Source organism: Borostomias antarcticus, assembly GCF_949987555.1.
Source record: "Borostomias antarcticus genome assembly, contig: scaffold_210, whole genome shotgun sequence".
Taxonomy (NCBI): domain Eukaryota; kingdom Metazoa; phylum Chordata; class Actinopteri; order Stomiiformes; family Stomiidae; genus Borostomias; species Borostomias antarcticus.
The window spans coordinates 14,827-40,123 of record NW_028176251.1 but is presented as its reverse complement, the minus strand read 5'-3'; positions in this window follow the sequence as shown (position 1 = coordinate 40,123).

Below are 25,297 nucleotides of genomic sequence, written 5' to 3'. Positions count from 1 at the left end.
GGAGAGTCAGATGTTGTTGTTGGTGTTCTAGTGTACCAGTAGAGATGGAGTCAGATGTTGTTGTTGGTATTCTAGTGTACCAGTAGAGATGGGGTCAGATGTTGTTATTGTTGGTATTCTAGTGTAACAGTAGATATGGAGTCAGATGTTGTTGTTGGTATTCTAGTGTACCAGTAGATATGGAGTCAGATGTTGTTGTTGTTATTCTAGTGTACCAGTAGAGATGGAGTCAGATGTTGTTGTTGGTGTTCTAGTGTACCAGTAGAGATGGAGTCAGATGTTGTTGTTGGTGTTCTAGTGTACCAGTAGAGATGGAGTCAGATGTTGTTGTTGTTGGTGTTCTAGTGTACCAGTAGAGATGGGGTCAGATGTTGTTGTTGTTGGTATTCTAGTGTACCAGTAGAGATGGAGTCAGATGTTGTTGTTGTTGGTGTTCTAGTGTACCAGTAGAGATGGGGTCAGATGTTGTTACTGTTGGTATTCTAGTGTACCAGTAGATATGGAGTCAGATGTTGTTGTTGGTATTCTAGTGTACCAGTAGATATGGAGTCAGATGTTGTTGTTGGTATTCTAGTGTACCAGTAGATATGGAGTCAGATGTTATTGTTGGTATTCTAGTGTACCAGTAGATATGGAGTCAGATGTTGTTGTTGGTATTCTAGTGTACCAGTAGAGATGGAGTCAGATGTTGTTGTTGGTGTTCTAGTTAACCAGTAGAGATGGAGTCAGATGTTGTTGTTGTTGGTGTTCTAGTGTACCAGTAGAGATGGGGTCAGATGTTGTTATTGTTGGTATTCTAGTGTACCAGTAGATATGGAGTCAGATGTTGTTGTTGGTATTCTAGTGTACCAGTAGAGATGGAGTCAGATGTTGTTGTTGGTGTTCTAGTGTACCAGTAGAGATTGAATCAGATGTTGTTGTGTTTGGTATTCTAGTGCACCAGTAGAGATGGAGTCAGATGTTGTTGTTGTTGGTATTCTAGTGTACCAGTAGAGATGGAGTCAGATGTTGTTGTTGCTGTTGGTATTCTAGTGTACCAGTAGAGATGGAGTCAGATGTTGTTGTTGTTGGTGTTCTAGTGTACCAGTAGAGATGGGGTCAGATGTTGTTATTGTTGGTATTCTAGTGTACCAGTAGATATGGAGTCAGATGTTGTTGTTGGTATTCTAGTGTACCAGTAGATATGGAGTCAGATATTCTTGTTGATATTCTAGTGTACCATTAGAGATGGAGTCAGATGTTGTTGTTGGTGTTCTAGTGTACCAGTAGAGATTGAATCAGATGTTGTTGTTGGTATTCTAGTGTACCAGTAGAGATGGAGTCAGATGTTGTTGTTGTTGGTATTCTAGTGTACCAGTAGAGATGGAGTCAGATGTTGTTGTTGTTGGTGTTCTAGTGTACCAGTAGAGATGGAGTCAGATGTTGTTGTTGGTGGTGTTCTAGTGTACCAGTAGAGATGGAGTCAGATGTTGTTGTTGTTGGTATTCTAGTGTACCAGTAGAGATGGAGAGTCAGATGTTGTTGTTGGTATTCTAGTGTACCAGTAGAGATGGAGTCAGATGTTGTTGTTGTTGGTGTTCTAGTGTACCAGTAGAGATGGAGTCAGATGTTGTTGTTGGTATTCTAGTGTACCAGTAGAGATGGAGTCAGATGTTGTTGTTGTTGGTGTTCTAGTGTACCAGTAGAGATGGAGAGTCAGATGTTGTTGTTGTTGTTGGTGTTCTAGTGTACCAGTAGAGATGGAGTCAGATGTTGTTGATGTTGTTGGTGTTCTAGTGTACCAGTAGAGATGGAGTCAGATGTTGTTGTTGGTGTTCTAGTGTACCAGTAAAGATGGAGTCAGATGTTGTTGTTGTTGTTGGTATTCTAGTGTACCAGTAGAGATGGAGTCAGATGTTGTTGTTAGTGTTCTAGTGTACCAGTAGATATGGAGTCAGATGTTGTTGTTGGTATTCTAGTGTACCAGTAGAGATGGAGTCAGATGTTGTTGTTGGTGTTCTAGTGTACCAGTAGAGATGGAGTCAGATGTTGTTGTTGTTGGTGTTCTAGTGTACCAGTAGAGATGGAGTCAGATGTTGTTGTTGTTGGTGTTCTAGTGTACCAGTAGAGATGGAGTCAGATGTTGTTGTTGGTGGTGTTCTAGTGTACCAGTAGAGATGGATTCAGATGTTGTTGTTGTTGTTGGTATTCTAGTGTACCAGTAGAGATGGAGTCAGATGTTGTTGTTGGTATTCTAGTGTACCAGTAGAGATGGGGTCAGATGTTGTTATTGTTGGTATTCTAGTGTAACAGTAGATATGGAGTCAGATGTTGTTGTTGGTATTCTAGTGTACCAGTAGATATGGAGTCAGATGTTGTTGTTGGTGTTCTAGTGTACCAGTAGAGATGGAGTCAGATGTTGTTGTTGGTGTTCTAGTGTACCAGTAGAGATGGAGTCAGATGTTGTTGTTGTTGGTGTTCTAGTGTACCAGTAGAGATGGAGTCAGATGTTGTTGTTGTTGGTATTCTAGTGTACCAGTTGAGATGGAGTCAGATGTTGTTTTTGTTGGTGTTCTAGTGTACCAGTAGAGATGGGGTCAGATGTTGTTACTGTTGGTATTCTAGTGTACCAGTAGATATGGAGTCAGATGTTGTTGTTGGTATTCTAGTGTACCAGTAGATATGGAGTCAGATGTTGTTGTTGGTATTCTAGTGTACCAGTAGATATGGAGTCAGATGTAATTGTTGGTTTTCTAGTATTCCAGTAGATATGGAGTCAGATGTTGTTGTTGGTATTCTAGTGTACTAGTAGAGATGGAGTCAGATGTTGTTGTTGGTGTTCTAGTGTACCAGTAGAGATGGAGTCAGATGTTGTTGTTGTTGGTGTTCTAGTGTACCAGTAGATATGGAGTCAGATGTTGTTGTTGTTGGTGTTCTAGTGTACCAGTAGAGATGGAGTCAGATGTTGTTGTTGTTGGTGTTCTAGTGTACCAGTAGAGATGGAGTCAGATGTTGTTGTTGTTGGTATTCTAGTGTACCAGTAGAGATGGATTCAGATGTTGTTGTTGTTGTTGGTATTCTAGTGTACCAGTAGAGATGGAGAGTCAGATGTTGTTGTTGGTATTCTAGTGTACCAGTAGAGATGGAGAGTCAGATGTTGTTGTTGGTGTTCTAGTGTACCAGTAGAGATGGAGTCAGATGTTGTTGTTGGTATTCTAGTGTACCAGTAGAGATGGGGTCAGATGTTGTTATTGTTGGTATTCTAGTGTAACAGTAGATATGGAGTCAGATGTTGTTGTTGGTATTCTAGTGTACCAGTAGATATGGAGTCAGATGTTGTTGTTGTTATTCTAGTGTACCAGTAGAGATGGAGTCAGATGTTGTTGTTGGTGTTCTAGTGTACCAGTAGAGATGGAGTCAGATGTTGTTGTTGGTGTTCTAGTGTACCAGTAGAGATGGAGTCAGATGTTGTTGTTGTTGGTGTTCTAGTGTACCAGTAGAGATGGGGTCAGATGTTGTTGTTGTTGGTATTCTAGTTTACCAGTAGAGATGGAGTCAGATGTTGTTGTTGTTGGTGTTCTAGTGTACCAGTAGAGATGGGGTCAGATGTTGTTACTGTTGGTATTCTAGTGTACCAGTAGATATGGAGTCAGATGTTGTTGTTGGTATTCTAGTGTACCAGTAGATATGGAGTCAGATGTTGTTGTTGGTATTCTAGTGTACCAGTAGATATGGAGTCAGATGTTATTGTTGGTATTCTAGTGTACCAGTAGATATGGAGTCAGATGTTGTTGTTGGTATTCTAGTGTACCAGTAGAGATGGAGTCAGATGTTGTTGTTGGTGTTCTATTCAACCAGTAGAGATGGAGTCAGATGTTGTTGTTGTTGGTGTTCTAGTGTACCAGTAGAGATGGGGTCAGATGTTGTTATTGTTGGTATTCTAGTGTACCAGTAGAGATGGAGTCAGATGTTGTTGTTGTTGGTGTTCTAGTGTACCAGTAGAGATGGAGTCAGATGTTGTTGTTGGTGGTGTTCTAGTGTACCAGTAGAGATGGAGTCAGATGTTGTTGTTGTTGGTATTCTAGTGTACCAGTAGAGATGGATTCAGATGTTGTTGTTGTTGTTGGTATTCTAGTGTACCAGTAGAGATGGAGTCAGATGTTGTTGTTGGTATTCTAGTGTACCAGTAGAGATGGGGTCAGATGTTGTTATTGTTGGTATTCTAGTGTACCAGTAGAGATGGAGTCAGATGTTGTTGTTGGTGTTCTAGTGTACCAGTAGAGATGGAGTCAGATGTTGTTGTTGGTGTTCTAGTGTACCAGTAGAGATGGAGTCAGATGTTGTTGTTGTTGGTGTTCTAGTGTACCAGTAGAGATGGAGTCAGATGTTGTTGTTGTTGGTGTTCTAGTGTACCAGTAGAGATGGAGAGTCAGATGTTGTTGTTGTTGTTGTTGTTCTAGTGTACCAGTAGATATGGAGTCAGATGCTGTTGTTGTTGTTGTTGGTGTTCTAGTGTACCAGTAGAGATGGAGTCAGATGTTGTTGTTGTTGGTGGTGTTCAAGTGTACCAGTAGAGATGGAGAGTCAGATGTTGTTGTTGTTGTTGGTATTCTAGTGTACCAGTAGAGATGTAGTCAGATGTTGTTGTTGGTATTCTAGTGTACCAGTAGAGATGGAGTCAGATGTTGTTGTTGGTATTCTAGTGTACCAGTAGAGATGGAGTCAGATGTTGTTGTTGGTGTTCTAGTGTACCAGTAGAGATTGAGTCAGATGTTGTTGTTGTTGGTATCCTAGTGTTCCAGTAGAGATGGAGTCAGATGTTGTTGTTGTTGGTATTCTAGTGTACCAGTAGAGATGGAGTCAGATGTTGTTGTTGTTGGTGTTCTACTGTACCAGTAGAGATGGAGTCAGATGCTATTGTTGGTATTCTAGTGTACCAGTAGAGATGGAGTCAGATGTTGTTGTTGTTGGTGTTCTAGTGTACCAGTAGAGATGGAGAGTCAGATGTTGTTGTTGTTGTTGGTGTTCTAGTGTACCAGTAGAGATGGAGTCAGATGTTGTTGTTGTTGTTGGTGTTCTAGTGTACCAGTAGAGATGGAGAGTCAGATGTTGTTGTTGTTGCTGGTGTTCTAGTGTACCAGTAGAGATGGAGAGTCAGATGTTGTTGTTGTTGGTGTTCTAGTGTACCAGTAGAGATGGAGTCAGATGTTGTTGTTGGTGTTCTAGTGTACCAGTAGAGGTGGAGTCAGATGTTGTTGTTGGTATTCTAGTGTACCAGTAGAGATGGAGTCAGATGTTGTTGTTGGTATTTTAGTGTACCAGTAGAGATGGAGAGTCAGAGGTTGTTGTTGTTGTTGGTATTCTAGTGTACCAGTAGAGATGGAGTCAGATGTTGTTGTTAGTGTTCTAGTGTACCAGTAGATATGGAGTCAGATGTTGTTGTTGGTATTCTAGTGTACCAGTAGAGATGGAGTCAGATGTTGTTGTTGGTGTTCTAGTGTACCAGTAGAGATGGAGTCAGATGTTGTTGTTGTTGGTGTTCTAGTGTACCAGTAGAGATGGAGTCAGATGTTGTTGTTGTTGGTGTTCTAGTGTACCAGTAGAGATGGAGTCAGATGTTGTTGTTGGTGGTGTTCTAGTGTACCAGTAGAGATGGAGTCAGATGTTGTTGTTGTTGGTATTCTAGTGTACCAGTAGAGATGGATTCAGATGTTGTTGTTGTTGTTGGTATTCTAGTGTACCAGTAGAGATGGAGTCAGATGTTGTTGTTGGTATTCTAGTGTACCAGTAGAGATGGAGTCAGATGTTGTTGTTGTTGGTGTTCTAGTGTACCAGTAGAGATGGAGAGTCAGAAGTTGTTGTTGTTGTTGGTGTTCTAGTGTACCAGTAGAGATGGAGTCAGATGTTGTTGTTGTTGTTGGTGTTCTAGTGTACCAGTAGAGATGGAGAGTCAGATGTTGTTGTTGTTGCTGGTGTTCTAGTGTACCAGTAGAGATGGAGAGTCAGATGTTGTTGTTGTTGCTGGTGTTCTAGTGTACCAGTAGAGATGGAGTCAGATGTTGTTGTTGGTGTTCTAGTGTACCAGTAGAGATGGAGTCAGATGTTGTTGTTGTTGTTGGTGTTCTAGTGTACCAGTAGAGATGGAGAGTCAGATGTTGTTGTTGTTGCTGGTGTTCTAGTGTACCAGTAGAGATGGAGAGTCAGATGTTGTTGTTGTTGGTGTTCTAGTGTACCAGTAGAGATGGAGTCAGATGTTGTTGTTGGTGTTCTAGTGTACCAGTAGAGGTGGAGTCAGATGTTGTTGTTGGTATTCTAGTGTACCAGTAGAGATGGAGTCAGATGTTGTTGTTGGTATTCTAGTGTACCAGTAGAGATGGAGAGTCAGATGTTGTTGTTGTTGGTGTTCTAGTGTACCAGTAGAGATGGAGTCAGATGTTGTTGTTGGTGTTCTAGTGTACCAGTAGAGGTGGAGTCAGATGTTGTTGTTGGTATTCTAGTGTACCAGTAGAGATGGAGTCAGATGTTGTTGTTGGTATTCTAGTGTACCAGTAGAGATGGAGAGTCAGAGGTTGTTGTTGTTGTTGGTATTCTAGTGTACCAGTAGAGATGGAGTCAGATGTTGTTGTTAGTGTTCTAGTGTACCAGTAGATATGGAGTCAGATGTTGTTGTTGTTGGTGTTCTAGTGTACCAGTAGAGATGGAGTCAGATGTTGTTGGTGTTGGTGTTCTAGTGTACCAGTAGAGATGGAGAGTCAGATGTTGTTGTTGTTGTTGTTGTTCTAGTGTACCAGTAGATATGGAGTCAGATGCTGTTGTTGTTGTTGTTGGTGTTCTAGTGTACCAGTAGAGATGGAGTCAGATGTTGTTGTTGTTGGTGGTGTTCAAGTGTACCAGTAGAGATGGAGAGTCAGATGTTGTTGTTATTGTTGGTGTTCTAGTGTACCAGTAGAGATGTAGTCAGATGTTGTTGTTGGTATTCTAGTGTACCAGTAGAGATGGAGTCAGATGTTGTTGTTGGTATTCTAGTGTACCAGTAGGGATGGAGTCAGATGTTGTTGTTGGTGTTCTAGTGTACCAGTAGAGATTGAGTCAGATGTTGTTGTTGTTGGTATCCTAGTGTTCCAGTAGAGATGGAGTCAGATGTTGTTGTTGTTGGTATTCTAGTGTACCAGTAGAGATGGAGTCAGATGTTGTTGTTGTTGGTGTTCTACTGTACCAGTAGAGATGGAGTCAGATGCTATTGTTGGTATTCTAGTGTACCAGTAGAGATGGAGTCAGATGTTGTTGTTGTTGGTGTTCTAGTGTACCAGTAGAGATGGAGAGTCAGATGTTGTTGTTGTTGTTGGTGTTCTAGTGTACCAGTAGAGATGGAGTCAGATGTTGTTGTTGTTGTTGGTGTTCTAGTGTACCAGTAGAGATGGAGAGTCAGATGTTGTTGTTGTTGCTGGTGTTCTAGTGTACCAGTAGAGATGGAGAGTCAGATGTTGTTGTTGTTGGTGTTCTAGTGTACCAGTAGAGATGGAGTCAGATGTTGTTGTTGGTGTTCTAGTGTACCAGTAGAGGTGGAGTCAGATGTTGTTGTTGGTATTCTAGTGTACCAGTAGAGATGGAGTCAGATGTTGTTGTTGGTATTCTAGTGTACCAGTAGAGATGGAGAGTCAGAGGTTGTTGTTGTTGTTGGTATTCTAGTGTACCAGTAGAGATGGAGTCAGATGTTGTTGTTAGTGTTCTAGTGTACCAGTAGATATGGAGTCAGATGTTGTTGTTGGTATTCTAGTGTACCAGTAGAGATGGAGTCAGATGTTGTTGTTGGTGTTCTAGTGTACCAGTAGAGATGGAGTCAGATGTTGTTGTTGTTGGTGTTCTAGTGTACCAGTAGAGATGGAGTCAGATGTTGTTGTTGTTGGTGTTCTAGTGTACCAGTAGAGATGGAGTCAGATGTTGTTGTTGGTGGTGTTCTAGTGTACCAGTAGAGATGGAGTCAGATGTTGTTGTTGTTGGTATTCTAGTGTACCAGTAGAGATGGATTCAGATGTTGTTGTTGTTGTTGGTATTCTAGTGTACCAGTAGAGATGGAGTCAGATGTTGTTGTTGGTATTCTAGTGTACCAGTAGAGATGGAGTCAGATGTTGTTGTTGTTGGTGTTCTAGTGTACCAGTAGAGATGGAGAGTCAGATGTTGTTGTTGTTGTTGTTGGTGTTCTAGTGTACCAGTAGAGATGGAGTCAGATGTTGTTGTTGTTGTTGGTGTTCTAGTGTACCAGTAGAGATGGAGTCAGATGTTGTTGTTGGTGGTGTTCTAGTGTACCAGTAGAGATGGAGTCAGATGTTGTTGTTGTTGGTATTCTAGTGTACCAGTAGAGATGGATTCAGATGTTGTTGTTGTTGTTGGTATTCTAGTGTACCAGTAGAGATGGAGTCAGATGTTGTTGTTGGTATTCTAGTGTACCAGTAGAGATGGAGTCAGATGTTGTTGTTGTTGGTGTTCTAGTGTACCAGTAGAGATGGAGAGTCAGATGTTGTTGTTGTTGTTGGTGTTCTAGTGTACCAGTAGAGATGGAGTCAGATGTTGTTGTTGTTGTTGGTGTTCTAGTGTACCAGTAGAGATGGAGAGTCAGATGTTGTTGTTGTTGCTGGTGTTCTAGTGTACCAGTAGAGATGGAGAGTCAGATGTTGTTGTTGTTGGTGTTCTAGTGTACCAGTAGAGATGGAGTCAGATGTTGTTGTTGGTGTTCTAGTGTACCAGTAGAGGTGGAGTCAGATGTTGTTGTTGGTATTCTAGTGTACCAGTAGAGATGGAGTCAGATGTTGTTGTTGGTATTCTAGTGTACCAGTAGAGATGGAGAGTCAGAGGTTGTTGTTGTTGTTGGTATTCTAGTGTACCAGTAGAGATGGAGTCAGATGTTGTTGTTAGTGTTCTAGTGTACCAGTAGATACGGAGTCAGATGTTGTTGTTGGTATTCTAGTGTACCAGTAGAGATGGAGTCAGATGTTGTTGTTGGTGTTCTAGTGTACCAGTAGAGATGGAGTCAGATGTTGTTGTTGTTGGTGTTCTAGTGTACCAGTAGAGATGGAGTCAGATGTTGTTGTTGTTGGTGTTCTAGTGTACCAGTAGAGATGGAGTCAGATGTTGTTGTTGGTGGTGTTCTAGTGTACCAGTAGAGATGGAGTCAGATGTTGTTGTTGTTGGTATTCTAGTCTACCAGTAGAGATGGATTCAGATGTTGTTGTTGTTGTTGGTATTCTAGTGTACCAGTAGAGATGGAGTCAGATGTTGTTGTTGGTATTCTAGTGTACCAGTAGAGATGGGGTCAGATGTTGTTATTGTTGGTATTCTAGTGTACCAGTAGAGATGGAGTCAGATGTTGTTGTTGGTGTTCTAGTGTACCAGTAGAGATGGAGTCAGATGTTGTTGTTGGTGTTTTAGTGTACCAGTAGAGATGGAGTCAGATGTTGTTGTTGTTGGTGTTCTAGTGTACCAGTAGAGATGGGGTCAGATGTTGTTGTTGTTGGTATTCTAGTGTACCAGTAGAGATGGAGTCAGATGTTGTTGTTGTTGGTGTTCTAGTGTACCAGTAGAGATGGGGTCAGATGTTGTTGTTGGTATTCTAGTGTACCAGTAGATATGGAGTCAGATGTTGTTGTTGGTATTCTAGTGTACCAGTAGATATGGAGTCAGATGTTATTGTTGGTATTCTAGTGTACCAGTAGATATGGAGTCAGATGTTGTTGTTGGTATTCTAGTGTACCAGTAGAGATGGAGTCAGATGTTGTTGTTGGTGTTCTAGTGTACCAGTAGAGATGGAGTCAGATGTTGTTGTTTTTGGTGTTCTAGTGTACCAGTAGAGATGGAGTCAGATGTTGTTGTTGTTGGTGTTCTAGTGTACCAGTAGAGATGGAGTCAGATGTTGTTGTTGTTGGTGTTCTAGTGTACCAGTAGAGATGGAGTCAGATGTTGTTGTTGGTGGTGTTCTAGTGTACCAGTAGAGATGGAGTCAGATGTTGTTGTTGTTGGTATTCTAGTGTACCAGTAGAGATGGATTCAGATGTTGTTGTTGTTGTTGTTGGTATTCTAGTGTACCAGTAGAGATGGAGTCAGATGTTGTTGTTGGTATTCTAGTGTACCAGTAGAGATGGAGTCAGATGTTGTTGTTGTTGGTGTTCTAGTGTACCAGTAGAGATGGAGAGTCAGATGTTGTTGTTGTTGTTGGTGTTCTAGTGTACCAGTAGAGATGGAGTCAGATGTTGTTGTTGTTGTTGGTGTTCTAGTGTACCAGTAGAGATGGAGTCAGATGTTGTTGTTGGTGGTGTTCTAGTGTACCAGTAGAGATGGAGTCAGATGTTGTTGTTGTTGGTATTCTAGTGTACCAGTAGAGATGGATTCAGATGTTGTTGTTGTTGTTGGTATTCTAGTGTACCAGTAGAGATGGAGTCAGATGTTGTTGTTGGTATTCTAGTGTACCAGTAGAGATGGAGTCAGATGTTGTTGTTGTTGGTGTTCTAGTGTACCAGTAGAGATGGAGAGTCAGATGTTGTTGTTGTTGTTGGTGTTCTAGTGTACCAGTAGAGATGGAGTCAGATGTTGTTGTTGTTGTTGGTGTTCTAGTGTACCAGTAGAGATGGAGAGTCAGATGTTGTTGTTGTTGCTGGTGTTCTAGTGTACCAGTAGAGATGGAGAGTCAGATGTTGTTGTTGTTGGTGTTCTAGTGTACCAGTAGAGATGGAGTCAGATGTTGTTGTTGGTGTTCTAGTGTACCAGTAGAGGTGGAGTCAGATGTTGTTGTTGGTATTCTAGTGTACCAGTAGAGATGGAGTCAGATGTTGTTGTTGGTATTCTAGTGTACCAGTAGAGATGGAGAGTCAGAGGTTGTTGTTGTTGTTGGTATTCTAGTGTACCAGTAGAGATGGAGTCAGATGTTGTTGTTAGTGTTCTAGTGTACCAGTAGATATGGAGTCAGATGTTGTTGTTGGTATTCTAGTGTACCAGTAGAGATGGAGTCAGATGTTGTTGTTGGTGTTCTAGTGTACCAGTAGAGATGGAGTCAGATGTTGTTGTTGTTGGTGTTCTAGTGTACCAGTAGAGATGGAGTCAGATGTTGTTGTTGGTGGTGTTCTAGTGTACCAGTAGAGATGGAGTCAGATGTTGTTGTTGTTGGTATTCTAGTCTACCAGTAGAGATGGATTCAGATGTTGTTGTTGTTGTTGGTATTCTAGTGTACCAGTAGAGATGGAGTCAGATGTTGTTGTTGGTATTCTAGTGTACCAGTAGAGATGGGGTCAGATGTTGTTATTGTTGGTATTCTAGTGTACCAGTAGAGATGGAGTCAGATGTTGTTGTTGGTGTTCTAGTGTACCAGTAGAGATGGAGTCAGATGTTGTTGTTGGTGTTTTAGTGTACCAGTAGAGATGGAGTCAGATGTTGTTGTTGTTGGTGTTCTAGTGTACCAGTAGAGATGGGGTCAGATGTTGTTGTTGTTGGTATTCTAGTGTACCAGTAGAGATGGAGTCAGATGTTGTTGTTGTTGGTGTTCTAGTGTACCAGTAGAGATGGGGTCAGATGTTGTTACTGTTGGTATTCTAGTGTACCAGTAGATATGGAGTCAGATGTTGTTGTTGGTATTCTAGTGTACCAGTAGATATGGAGTCAGATGTTGTTGTTGGTATTCTAGTGTACCAGTAGATATGGAGTCAGATGTTATTGTTGGTATTCTAGTGTACCAGTAGATATGGAGTCAGATGTTGTTGTTGGTATTCTAGTGTACCAGTAGAGATGGAGTCAGATGTTGTTGTTGGTGTTCTAGTGTACCAGTAGAGATGGAGTCAGATGTTGTTGTTGTTGGTGTTCTAGTGTACCAGTAGAGATGGAGTCAGATGTTGTTGTTGTTGGTGTTCTAGTGTACCAGTAGAGATGGAGTCAGATGTTGTTGTTGTTGGTGTTCTAGTGTACCAGTAGAGATGGAGTCAGATGTTGTTGTTGTTGGTATTCTAGTGTACCAGTAGAGATGGAGAGTCAGATGTTGTTGTTGGTATTCTAGTGTACCAGTAGAGATGGAGAGTCAGATGTTGTTGTTGGTGTTCTAGTGTACCAGTAGAGATGGAGTCAGATGTTGTTGTTGGTATTCTAGTGTACCAGTAGAGATGGGGTCAGATGTTGTTACTGTTGGTATTCTAGTGTACCAGTAGATATGGAGTCAGATGTTGTTGTTGGTATTCTAGTGTACCAGTAGATATGGAGTCAGATGTTGTTGTTGGTATTCTAGTGTACCAGTAGATATGGAGTCAGATGTTATTGTTGGTATTCTAGTGTACCAGTAGATATGGAGTCAGATGTTGTTGTTGGTATTCTAGTGTACCAGTAGAGATGGAGTCAGATGTTGTTGTTGTTGGTGTTCTAGTGTACCAGTAGAGATGGAGTCAGATGTTGTTGTTGTTGGTGTTCTAGTGTACCAGTAGAGATGGAGAGTCAGATGTTGTTGTTGTTGTTGTTGTTCTAGTGTACCAGTAGATATGGAGTCAGATGCTGTTGTTGTTGTTGTTGGTGTTCTAGTGTAGCAGTAGAGATGGAGTCAGATGTTGTTGTTGTTGGTGGTGTTCAAGTGTACCAGTAGAGATGGAGAGTCAGATGTTGTTGTTATTGTTGGTGTTCTAGTGTACCAGTAGAGATGGAGTCAGATGTTGTTGTTGGTATTCTAGTGTACCAGTAGAGATGTAGTCAGATGTTGTTGTTGGTATTCTAGTGTACCAGTAGAGATGGAGTCAGATGTTGTTGTTGGTATTCTAGTGTACCAGTAGAGATGGAGTCAGATGTTGTTGTTGGTGTTCTAGTGTACCAGTAGAGATTGAGTCAGATGTTGTTGTTGTTGGTATCCTAGTGTTCCAGTAGAGATGGAGTCAGATGTTGTTGTTGTTGGTATTCTAGTGTACCAGTAGAGATGGAGTCAAATGTTGTTGTTGTTGGTGTTCTACTGTACCAGTAGAGATGGAGTCAGATGCTATTGTTGGTATTCTAGTGTACCAGTAGAGATGGAGTCAGATGTTGTTGTTGTTGGTGTTCTAGTGTACCAGTAGAGATGGAGAGTCAGATGTTGTTGTTGTTGTTGGTGTTCTAGTGTACCAGTAGAGATGGAGTCAGATGTTGTTGTTGTTGTTGGTGTTCTAGTGTACCAGTAGAGATGGAGAGTCAGATGTTGTTGTTGTTGCTGGTGTTCTAGTGTACCAGTAGAGATGGAGAGTCAGATGTTGTTGTTGTTGGTGTTCTAGTGTACCAGTAGAGATGGAGTCAGATGTTGTTGTTGGTGTTCTAGTGTACCAGTAGAGGTGGAGTCAGATGTTGTTGTTGGTATTCTAGTGTACCAGTAGAGATGGAGTCAGATGTTGTTGTTGGTGTTCTAGTGTACCAGTAGAGATGGAGTCAGATGTTGTTGTTGTTGGTGTTCTAGTGTACCAGTAGAGATGGAGTCAGATGTTGTTGTTGGTGTTCTAGTGTACCAGTAGAGGTGGAGTCAGATGTTGTTTTTGGTATTCTAGTGTACCAGTAGAGATGGAGTCAGATGTTGTTGTTGGTATTCTAGTGTACCAGTAGAGATGGAGAGTCAGATGTTGTTGTTGTTGGTATTCTAGTGTACCAGTAGAGATGGAGTCAGATGTTGTTGTTGGTGTTCTAGTGTACCAGTAGAGGTGGAGTCAGATGTTGTTGTTGGTATTCTAGTGTACCAGAAGGGATGGAGTCAGATGTTGTTGTTGGTATTCTAGTGTACCAGTAGAGATGGAGAGTCAGAGGTTGTTGTTGTTGTTGGTATTCTAGTGTACCAGTAGAGATGGAGTCAGATGTTGTTGTTAGTGTTCTAGTGTACCAGTAGATATGGAGTCAGATGTTGTTGTTGGTATTCTAGTGTACCAGTAGAGATGGAGTCAGATGTTGTTGTTGGTGTTCTAGTGTACCAGTAGAGATGGAGTCAGATGTTGTTGTTGTTGGTGTTCTAGTGTACCAGTAGAGATGGAGTCAGATGTTGTTGTTGTTGGTGTTCTAGTGTACCAGTAGAGATGGAGTCAGATGTTGTTGTTGGTGGTGTTCTAGTGTACCAGTAGAGATGGAGTCAGATGTTGTTGTTGTTGGTATTCTAGTGTACCAGTAGAGATGGATTCAGATGTTGTTGTTGTTGTTGGTATTCTAGTGTACCAGTAGAGATGGAGTCAGATGTTGTTGTTGGTATTCTAGTGTACCAGTAGAGATGGAGTCAGATGTTGTTGTTGTTGGTGTTCTAGTGTACCAGTAGAGATGGAGAGTCAGATCTTGTTGTTGTTGTTGGTGTTCTAGTGTACCAGTAGAGATGGAGTCAGATGTTGTTGTTGTTGTTGGTGTTCTAGTGTACCAGTAGAGATGGAGTCAGATGTTGTTGTTGGTATTCTAGTGTACCAGTAGAGATGGGGTCAGATGTTGTTACTGTTGGTATTCTAGTGTACCAGTAGATATGGAGTCAGATGTTGTTGTTGGTATTCTAGTGTACCAGTAGATATGGAGTCAGATGTTGTTGTTGGTATTCTAGTGTACCAGTAGATATGGAGTCAGATGTTATTGTTGGTATTCTAGTGTACCAGTAGATATGGAGTCAGATGTTGTTGTTGGTATTCTAGTGTACCAGTAGAGATGGAGTCAGATGTTGTTGTTGTTGGTGTTCTAGTGTACCAGTAGAGATGGAGTCAGATGTTGTTGTTGTTGGTGTTCTAGTGTACCAGTAGAGATGGAGAGTCAGATGTTGTTGTTGTTGTTGTTGTTCTAGTGTACCAGTAGATATGGAGTCAGATGCTGTTGTTGTTGTTGTTGGTGTTCTAGTGTACCAGTAGAGATGGAGTCAGATGTTGTTGTTGTTGGTGTTCTAGTGTACCAGTAGAGATGGAGTCAGATGTTGTTGTTGGTGTTCTAGTGTACCAGTAGAGGTGGAGTCAGATGTTGTTGTTGGTATTCTAGTGTACCAGTAGAGATGGAGTCAGATGTTGTTGTTGTTGGTGTTCTAGTGTACCAGTAGAGATGGAGTCAGATGTTGTTGTTGTTGGTATTCTAGTGTACCAGTAGAGATGGAGAGTCAGATGTTGTTGTTGGTATTCTAGTGTACCAGTAGAGATGGAGAGTCAGATGTTGTTGTTGGTGTTCTAGTGTACCAGTAGAGATGGAGTCAGATGTTGTTGTTGGTATTCTAGTGTACCAGTAGAGATGGGGTCAGATGTTGTTACTGTTGGTATTCTAGTGTACCAGTAGATATGGAGTCAGATGTTGTTGTTGGTATTCTAGTGTACCAGTAGATATGGAGTCAGATGTTGTTGTTGGTATTCTAGTGTACCAGTAGATATGGAGTCAGATGTTATTGTTGGTATTCTAGTGTACCAGTAGATATGGAGTCAGATGTTGTTGTTGTTGGTGGTCTAGTGTACCAGTAGAGATGGAGTCAGATGTTGTTGTTGTTGGTGTTCTAGTGTACCAGTAGAGATGGAGAGTCAGATGTTGTTGTTGTTGTTGTTGTTCTAGTGTACCAGTAGATATGGAGTCAGATGCTGTTGTTGTTGTTGTTGGTGTTCTAGTGTACCAGTAGAGATGGAGTCAGATGTTGTTGTTGTTGGTGGTGTTCAAGTGTACCAGTAGAGATGGAGAGTCAGATGTTGTTGTTATTGTTGGTGTTCTAGTGTACCAGTAGAGATGTAGTCAGATGTTGTTGTTGGTATTCTAGTGTACCAGTAGAGATGGAGTCAGATGTTGTTGTTGGTATTCTAGTGTACCAGTAGAGATGGAGTCAGATGTTGTTGTTGGTGTTCTAGTGTACCAGTAGAGATTGAGTCAGATGTTGTTGTTGTTGGTATCCTAGTGTTCCAGTAGAGATGGAGTCAGATGTTGTTGTTGTTGGTATTCTAGTGTACCAGTAGAGATGGAGTCAGATGTTGTTGTTGTTGGTGTTCTACTGTACCAGTAGAGATGGAGTCAGATGCTATTGTTGGTATTCTAGTGTACCAGTAGAGATGGAGTCAGATGTTGTTGTTGTTGGTGTTCTAGTGTACCAGTAGAGATGGAGAGTCAGATGTTGTTGTTGTTGTTGGTGTTCTAGTGTACCAGTAGAGATGGAGTCAGATGTTGTTGTTGTTGTTGGTGTTCTAGTGTACCAGTAGAGATGGAGAGTCAGATGTTGTTGTTGTTGCTGGTGTTCTAGTGTACCAGTAGAGATGGAGAGTCAGATGTTGTTGTTGTTGGTGTTCTAGTGTACCAGTAGAGATGGAGTCAGATGTTGTTGTTGGTGTTCTAGTGTACCAGTAGAGGTGGAGTCAGATGTTGTTGTTGGTATTCTAGTGTACCAGTAGAGATGGAGTCAGATGTTGTTGTTGGTATTCTAGTGTACCAGTAGAGATGGAGAGTCAGAGGTTGTTGTTGTTGTTGGTATTCTAGTGTACCAGTAGAGATGGAGTCAGATGTTGTTGTTAGTGTTCTAGTGTACCAGTAGATATGGAGTCAGATGTTGTTGTTGGTATTCTAGTGTACCAGTAGAGATGGAGTCAGATGTTGTTGTTGGTGTTCTAGTGTACCAGTAGAGATGGAGTCAGATGTTGTTGTTGTTGGTGTTCTAGTGTACCAGTAGAGATGGAGTCAGATGTTGTTGTTGTTGGTGTTCTAGTGTACCAGTAGAGATGGAGTCAGATGTTGTTGTTGGTGGTGTTCTAGTGTACCAGTAGAGATGGATTCAGATGTTGTTGTTGTTGGTATTCTAGTGTACCAGTAGAGATGGATTCAGATGTTGTTGTTGTTGTTGGTATTCTAGTGTACCAGTAGAGATGGAGTCAGATGTTGTTGTTGGTATTCTAGTGTACCAGTAGAGATGGAGTCAGATGTTGTTGTTGTTGGTGTTCTAGTGTACCAGTAGAGATGGAGAGTCAGATGTTGTTGTTGTTGTTGGTGTTCTAGTGTACCAGTAGAGATGGAGTCAGATGTTGTTGTTGTTGTTGGTGTTCTAGTGTACCAGTAGAGATGGAGAGTCAGATGTTGTTGTTGTTGCTGGTGTTCTAGTGTACCAGTAGAGATGGAGAGTCAGATGTTGTTGTTGTTGGTGTTCTAGTGTACCAGTAGAGATGGAGTCAGATGTTGTTGTTGGTGTTCTAGTGTACCAGTAGAGGTGGAGTCAGATGTTGTTGTTGGTGTTCTAGTGTACCAGTAGAGATGGAGTCAGATGTTGTTGTTGGTGTTCTAGTGTACCAGTAGAGATGGAGTCAGATGTTGTTGTTGGTGTTCTAGTGTACCAGTAGAGATGGAGTCAGATGTTGTTGTTGGTGTTCTAGTGTACCAGTAGAGGTGGAGTCAGATGTTGTTGTTGGTATTCTAGTGTACCAGTAGAGATGGAGTCAGATGTTGTTGTTGGTATTCTAGTGTACCAGTAGAGATGGAGAGTCAGAGGTTGTTGTTGTTGTTGGTATTCTAGTGTACCAGTAGAGATGGAGTCAGATGTTGTTGTTAGTGTTCTAGTGTACCAGTAGATATGGAGTCAGATGTTGTTGTTGGTATTCTAGTGTACCAGTAGAGATGGAGTCAGATGTTGTTGTTGGTGTTCTAGTGTACCAGTAGAGATGGAGTCAGATGTTGTTGTTGTTGGTGTTCTAGTGTACCAGTAGAGATGGAGTCAGATGTTGTTGTTGTTGGTGTTCTAGTGTACCAGTAGAGATGGAGTCAGATGTTGTTGTTGGTGGTGTTCTAGTGTACCAGTAGAGATGGATTCAGATGTTGTTGTTGTTGGTATTCTAGTGTACCAGTAGAGATGGAGTCAGATGTTGTTGTTGGTGTTCTAGTGTACCAGTAGAGATGGAGTCAGATGTTGTTGTTGTTGTTGGTGTTCTAGTGTACCAGTAGAGATGGAGTCAGATGTTGTTGTTGGTGGTGTTCTAGTGTACCAGTAGAGATGGAGTCAGATGTTGTTGTTGTTGGTATTCTAGTGTACCAGTAGAGATGGATTCAGATGTTGTTGTTGTTGTTGGTATTCTAGTGTACCAGTAGAGATGGAGTCAGATGTTGTTGTTGGTATTCTAGTGTACCAGTAGAGATGGAGTCAGATGTTGTTGTTGTTGGTGTTCTAGTGTACCAGTAGAGATGGAGAGTCAGATGTTGTTGTTGTTGTTGGTGTTCTAGTGTACCAGTAGAGATGGAGTCAGATGTTGTTGTTGTTGTTGGTGTTCTAGTGTACCAGTAGAGATGGAGAGTCAGATGTTGTTGTTGTTGCTGGTGTTCTAGTGTACCAGTAGAGATGGAGAGTCAGATGTTGTTGTTGTTGGTGTTCTAGTGTACCAGTAGAGATGGAGTCAGATGTTGTTGTTGGTGTTCTAGTGTACCAGTAGAGGTGGAGTCAGATGTTGTTGTTGGTATTCTAGTGTACCAGTAGAGATGGAGTCAGATGTTGTTGTTGGTATTCTAGTGTACCAGTAGAGATGGAGAGTCAGAGGTTGTTGTTGTTGTTGGTATTCTAGTGTACCAGTAGAGATGGAGTCAGATGTTGTTGTTAGTGTTCTAGTGTACCAGTAGATATGGAGTCAGATGTTGTTGTTGGTATTCTAGTGTACCAGTAGAGATGGAGTCAGATGTTGTTGTTGGTGTTCTAGTGTACCAGTAGAGATGGAGTCAGATGTTGTTGTTGTTGGTGTTCTAGTGTACCAGTAGAGATGGAGTCAGATGTTGTTGTTGTTGGTGTTCTAGTGTACCAGTAGAGATGGAGTCAGATGTTGTTGTTGGTGGTGTTCTAGTGTACCAGTAGAGATGGAGTCAGATGTTGTTGTTGTTGGTATTCTAGTCTACCAGTAGAGATGGATTCAGATGTTGTTGTTGTTGTTGGTATTCTAGTGTACCAGTAGAGATGGAGTCAGATGTTGTTGTTGGTATTCTAGTGTACCAGTAGAGATGGGGTCAGATGTTGTTATTGTTGGTATTCTAGTGTACCAGTAGAGATGGAGTCAGATGTTGTTGTTGGTGTTCTAGTGTACCAGTAGAGATGGAGTCAGATGTTGTTGTTGGTGTTTTAGTGTACCAGTAGAGATGGAGTCAGATGTTGTTGTTGTTGGTGTTCTAGTGTACCAGTAGAGATGGGGTCAGATGTTGTTGTTGTTGGTATTCTAGTGTACCAGTAGAGATGGAGTCAGATGTTGTTGTTGTTGGTGTTCTAGTGTACCAGTAGAGATGGGGTCAGATGTTGTTGTTGGTATTCTAGTGTACCAGTAGATATGGAGTCAGATGTTGTTGTTGGTATTCTAGTGTACCAGTAGATATGGAGTCAGATGTTATTGTTGGTATTCTAGTGTACCAGTAGATATGGAGTCAGATGTTGTTGTTGGTATTCTAGTGTACCAGTAGAGATGGAGTCAGATGTTGTTGTTGGTGTTCTAGTGTACCAGTAGAGATGGAGTCAGATGTTGTTGTTGTTGGTGTTCTAGTGTACCAGTAGAGATGGAGTCAGATGTTGTTGTTGTTGGTGTTCTAGTGTACCAGTAGAGATGGAGTCAGATGTTGTTGTTGTTGGTGTTCTAGTGTACCAGTAGAGATGGAGTCAGATGTTGTTGTTGGTGGTGTTCTAGTGTACCAGTAGAGATGGAGTCAGATGTTGTTGTTGTTGGTATTCTAGTGTACCAGTAGAGATGGATTCAGATGTTGTTGTTGTTGTTGTTGGTATTCTAGTGTACCAGTAGAGATGGAGTCAGATGTTGTTGTTGGTATTCTAGTGTACCAGTAGAGATGGAGTCAGATGTTGTTGTTGTTGGTGTTCTAGTGTACCAGTAGAGATGGAGAGTCAGATGTTGTTGTTGTTGTTGGTGTTCTAGTGTACCAGTAGAGATGGAGTCAGATGTTGTTGTTGTTGTTGGTGTTCTAGTGTACCAGTAGAGATGGAGTCAGATGTTGTTGTTGGTGGTGTTCTAGTGTACCAGTAGAGATGGAGTCAGATGTTGTTGTTGTTGGTATTCTAGTGTACCAGTAGAGATGGATTCAGATGTTGTTGTTGTTGTTGGTATTCTAGTGTACCAGTAGAGATGGAGTCAGATGTTGTTGTTGGTATTCTAGTGTACCAGTAGAGATGGAGTCAGATGTTGTTGTTGTTGGTGTTCTAGTGTACCAGTAGAGATGGAGAGTCAGATGTTGTTGTTGTTGTTGGTGTTCTAGTGTACCAGTAGAGATGGAGTCAGATGTTGTTGTTGTTGTTGGTGTTCTAGTGTACCAGTAGAGATGGAGAGTCAGATGTTGTTGTTGTTGCTGGTGTTCTAGTGTACCAGTAGAGATGGAGAGTCAGATGTTGTTGTTGTTGGTGTTCTAGTGTACCAGTAGAGATGGAGTCAGATGTTGTTGTTGGTGTTCTAGTGTACCAGTAGAGGTGGAGTCAGATGTTGTTGTTGGTATTCTAGTGTACCAGTAGAGATGGAGTCAGATGTTGTTGTTGGTATTCTAGTGTACCAGTAGAGATGGAGAGTCAGAGGTTGTTGTTGTTGTTGGTATTCTAGTGTACCAGTAGAGATGGAGTCAGATGTTGTTGTTAGTGTTCTAGTGTACCAGTAGATATGGAGTCAGATGTTGTTGTTGGTATTCTAGTGTACCAGTAGAGATGGAGTCAGATGTTGTTGTTGGTGTTCTAGTGTACCAGTAGAGATGGAGTCAGATGTTGTTGTTGTTGGTGTTCTAGTGTACCAGTAGAGATGGAGTCAGATGTTGTTGTTGTTGGTGTTCTAGTGTACCAGTAGAGATGGAGTCAGATGTTGTTGTTGGTGGTGTTCTAGTGTACCAGTAGAGATGGAGTCAGATGTTGTTGTTGTTGGTATTCTAGTCTACCAGTAGAGATGGATTCAGATGTTGTTGTTGTTGTTGGTATTCTAGTGTACCAGTAGAGATGGAGTCAGATGTTGTTGTTGGTATTCTAGTGTACCAGTAGAGATGGGGTCAGATGTTGTTATTGTTGGTATTCTAGTGTACCAGTAGAGATGGAGTCAGATGTTGTTGTTGGTGTTCTAGTGTACCAGTAGAGATGGAGTCAGATGTTGTTGTTGGTGTTTTAGTGTACCAGTAGAGATGGAGTCAGATGTTGTTGTTGTTGGTGTTCTAGTGTACCAGTAGAGATGGGGTCAGATGTTGTTGTTGTTGGTATTCTAGTGTACCAGTAGAGATGGAGTCAGATGTTGTTGTTGTTGGTGTTCTAGTGTACCAGTAGAGATGGGGTCAGATGTTGTTACTGTTGGTATTCTAGTGTACCAGTAGATATGGAGTCAGATGTTGTTGTTGGTATTCTAGTGTACCAGTAGATATGGAGTCAGATGTTGTTGTTGGTATTCTAGTGTACCAGTAGATATGGAGTCAGATGTTATTGTTGGTATTCTAGTGTACCAGTAGATATGGAGTCAGATGTTGTTGTTGGTATTCTAGTGTACCAGTAGAGATGGAGTCAGATGTTGTTGTTGGTGTTCTAGTGTACCAGTAGAGATGGAGTCAGATGTTGTTGTTGTTGGTGTTCTAGTGTACCAGTAGAGATGGAGTCAGATGTTGTTGTTGTTGGTGTTCTAGTGTACCAGTAGAGATGGAGTCAGATGTTGTTGTTGTTGGTGTTCTAGTGTACCAGTAGAGATGGAGTCAGATGTTGTTGTTGTTGGTATTCTAGTGTACCAGTAGAGATGGAGAGTCAGATGTTGTTGTTGGTATTCTAGTGTACCAGTAGAGATGGAGAGTCAGATGTTGTTGTTGGTGTTCTAGTGTACCAGTAGAGATGGAGTCAGATGTTGTTGTTGGTATTCTAGTGTACCAGTAGAGATGGGGTCAGATGTTGTTACTGTTGGTATTCTAGTGTACCAGTAGATATGGAGTCAGATGTTGTTGTTGGTATTCTAGTGTACCAGTAGATATGGAGTCAGATGTTGTTGTTGGTATTCTAGTGTACCAGTAGATATGGAGTCAGATGTTATTGTTGGTATTCTAGTGTACCAGTAGATATGGAGTCAGATGTTGTTGTTGGTATTCTAGTGTACCAGTAGAGATGGAGTCAGATGTTGTTGTTGTTGGTGTTCTAGTGTACCAGTAGAGATGGAGTCAGATGTTGTTGTTGTTGGTGTTCTAGTGTACCAGTAGAGATGGAGAGTCAGATGTTGTTGTTGTTGTTGTTGTTCTAGTGTACCAGTAGATATGGAGTCAGATGCTGTTGTTGTTGTTGTTGGTGTTCTAGTGTAGCAGTAGAGATGGAGTCAGATGTTGTTGTTGTTGGTGGTGTTCAAGTGTACCAGTAGAGATGGAGAGTCAGATGTTGTTGTTATTGTTGGTGTTCTAGTGTACCAGTAGAGATGTAGTCAGATGTTGTTGTTGGTATTCTAGTGTACCAGTAGAGATGGAGTCAGATGTTGTTGTTGGTATTCTAGTGTACCAGTAGAGATGGAGTCAGATGTTGTTGTTGGTGTTCTAGTGTACCAGTAGAGATTGAGTCAGATGTTGTTGTTGTTGGTATCCTAGTGTTCCAGTAGAGATGGAGTCAGATGTTGTTGTTGTTGGTATTCTAGTGTACCAGTAGAGATGGAGTCAAATGTTGTTGTTGTTGGTGTTCTACTGTACCAGTAGAGATGGAGTCAGATGCTATTGTTGGTATTCTAGTGTACCAGTAGAGATGGAGTCAGATGTTGTTGTTGTTGGTGTTCTAGTGTACCAGTAGAGATGGAGAGTCAGATGTTGTTGTTGTTGTTGGTGTTCTAGTGTACCAGTAGAGATGGAGTCAGATGTTGTTGTTGTTGTTGGTGTTCTAGTGTACCAGTAGAGATGGAGAGTCAGATGTTGTTGTTGTTGCTGGTGTTCTAGTGTACCAGTAGAGATGGAGAGTCAGATGTTGTTGTTGTTGGTGTTCTAGTGTACCAGTAGAGATGGAGTCAGATGTTGTTGTTGGTGTTCTAGTGTACCAGTAGAGATGGAGTCAGATGTTGTTGTTGTTGGTGTTCTAGTGTACCAGTAGAGATGGAGTCAGATGTTGTTGTTGGTGTTCTAGTGTACCAGTAGAGGTGGAGTCAGATGTTGTTTTTGGTATTCTAGTGTACCAGTAGAGATGGAGTCAGATGTTGTTGTTGGTATTCTAGTGTACCAGTAGAGATGGAGAGTCAGATGTTGTTGTTGTTGGTATTCTAGTGTACCAGTAGAGATGGAGTCAGATGTTGTTGTTGGTGTTCTAGTGTACCAGTAGAGGTGGAGTCAGATGTTGTTGTTGGTATTCTAGTGTACCAGAAGGGATGGAGTCAGATGTTGTTGTTGGTATTCTAGTGTACCAGTAGAGATGGAGAGTCAGAGGTTGTTGTTGTTGTTGGTATTCTAGTGTACCAGTAGAGATGGAGTCAGATGTTGTTGTTAGTGTTCTAGTGTACCAGTAGATATGGAGTCAGATGTTGTTGTTGGTATTCTAGTGTACCAGTAGAGATGGAGTCAGATGTTGTTGTTGGTGTTCTAGTGTACCAGTAGAGATGGAGTCAGATGTTGTTGTTGTTGGTGTTCTAGTGTACCAGTAGAGATGGAGTCAGATGTTGTTGTTGTTGGTGTTCTAGTGTACCAGTAGAGATGGAGTCAGATGTTGTTGTTGGTGGTGTTCTAGTGTACCAGTAGAGATGGAGTCAGATGTTGTTGTTGTTGGTATTCTAGTGTACCAGTAGAGATGGATTCAGATGTTGTTGTTGTTGTTGGTATTCTAGTGTACCAGTAGAGATGGAGTCAGATGTTGTTGTTGGTATTCTAGTGTACCAGTAGAGATGGAGTCAGATGTTGTTGTTGTTGGTGTTCTAGTGTACCAGTAGAGATGGAGAGTCAGATCTTGTTGTTGTTGTTGGTGTTCTAGTGTACCAGTAGAGATGGAGTCAGATGTTGTTGTTGTTGTTGGTGTTCTAGTGTACCAGTAGAGATGGAGTCAGATGTTGTTGTTGGTATTCTAGTGTACCAGTAGAGATGGGGTCAGATGTTGTTACTGTTGGTATTCTAGTGTACCAGTAGATATGGAGTCAGATGTTGTTGTTGGTATTCTAGTGTACCAGTAGATATGGAGTCAGATGTTGTTGTTGGTATTCTAGTGTACCAGTAGATATGGAGTCAGATGTTATTGTTGGTATTCTAGTGTACCAGTAGATATGGAGTCAGATGTTGTTGTTGGTATTCTAGTGTACCAGTAGAGATGGAGTCAGATGTTGTTGTTGTTGGTGTTCTAGTGTACCAGTAGAGATGGAGTCAGATGTTGTTGTTGTTGGTGTTCTAGTGTACCAGTAGAGATGGAGAGTCAGATGTTGTTGTTGTTGTTGTTGTTCTAGTGTACCAGTAGATATGGAGTCAGATGCTGTTGTTGTTGTTGTTGGTGTTCTAGTGTACCAGTAGAGATGGAGTCAGATGTTGTTGTTGTTGGTGTTCTAGTGTACCAGTAGAGATGGAGTCAGATGTTGTTGTTGGTGTTCTAGTGTACCAGTAGAGGTGGAGTCAGATGTTGTTGTTGGTATTCTAGTGTACCAGTAGAGATGGAGTCAGATGTTGTTGTTGTTGGTGTTCTAGTGTACCAGTAGAGATGGAGTCAGATGTTGTTGTTGTTGGTATTCTAGTGTACCAGTAGAGATGGAGAGTCAGATGTTGTTGTTGGTATTCTAGTGTACCAGTAGAGATGGAGAGTCAGATGTTGTTGTTGGTGTTCTAGTGTACCAGTAGAGATGGAGTCAGATGTTGTTGTTGGTATTCTAGTGTACCAGTAGAGATGGGGTCAGATGTTGTTACTGTTGGTATTCTAGTGTACCAGTAGATATGGAGTCAGATGTTGTTGTTGGTATTCTAGTGTACCAGTAGATATGGAGTCAGATGTTGTTGTTGGTATTCTAGTGTACCAGTAGATATGGAGTCAGATGTTATTGTTGGTATTCTAGTGTACCAGTAGATATGGAGTCAGATGTTGTTGTTGGTATTCTAGTGTACCAGTAGAGATGGAGTCAGATGTTGTTGTTGTTGGTGTTCTAGTGTACCAGTAGAGATGGAGTCAGATGTTGTTGTTGTTGGTGTTCTAGTGTACCAGTAGAGATGGAGAGTCAGATGTTGTTGTTGTTGTTGTTGTTCTAGTGTACCAGTAGATATGGAGTCAGATGCTGTTGTTGTTGTTGTTGGTGTTCTAGTGTACCAGTAGAGATGGAGTCAGATGTTGTTGTTGTTGGTGGTGTTCAAGTGTACCAGTAGAGATGGAGAGTCAGATGTTGTTGTTATTGTTGGTGTTCTAGTGTACCAGTAGAGATGTAGTCAGATGTTGTTGTTGGTATTCTAGTGTACCAGTAGAGATGGAGTCAGATGT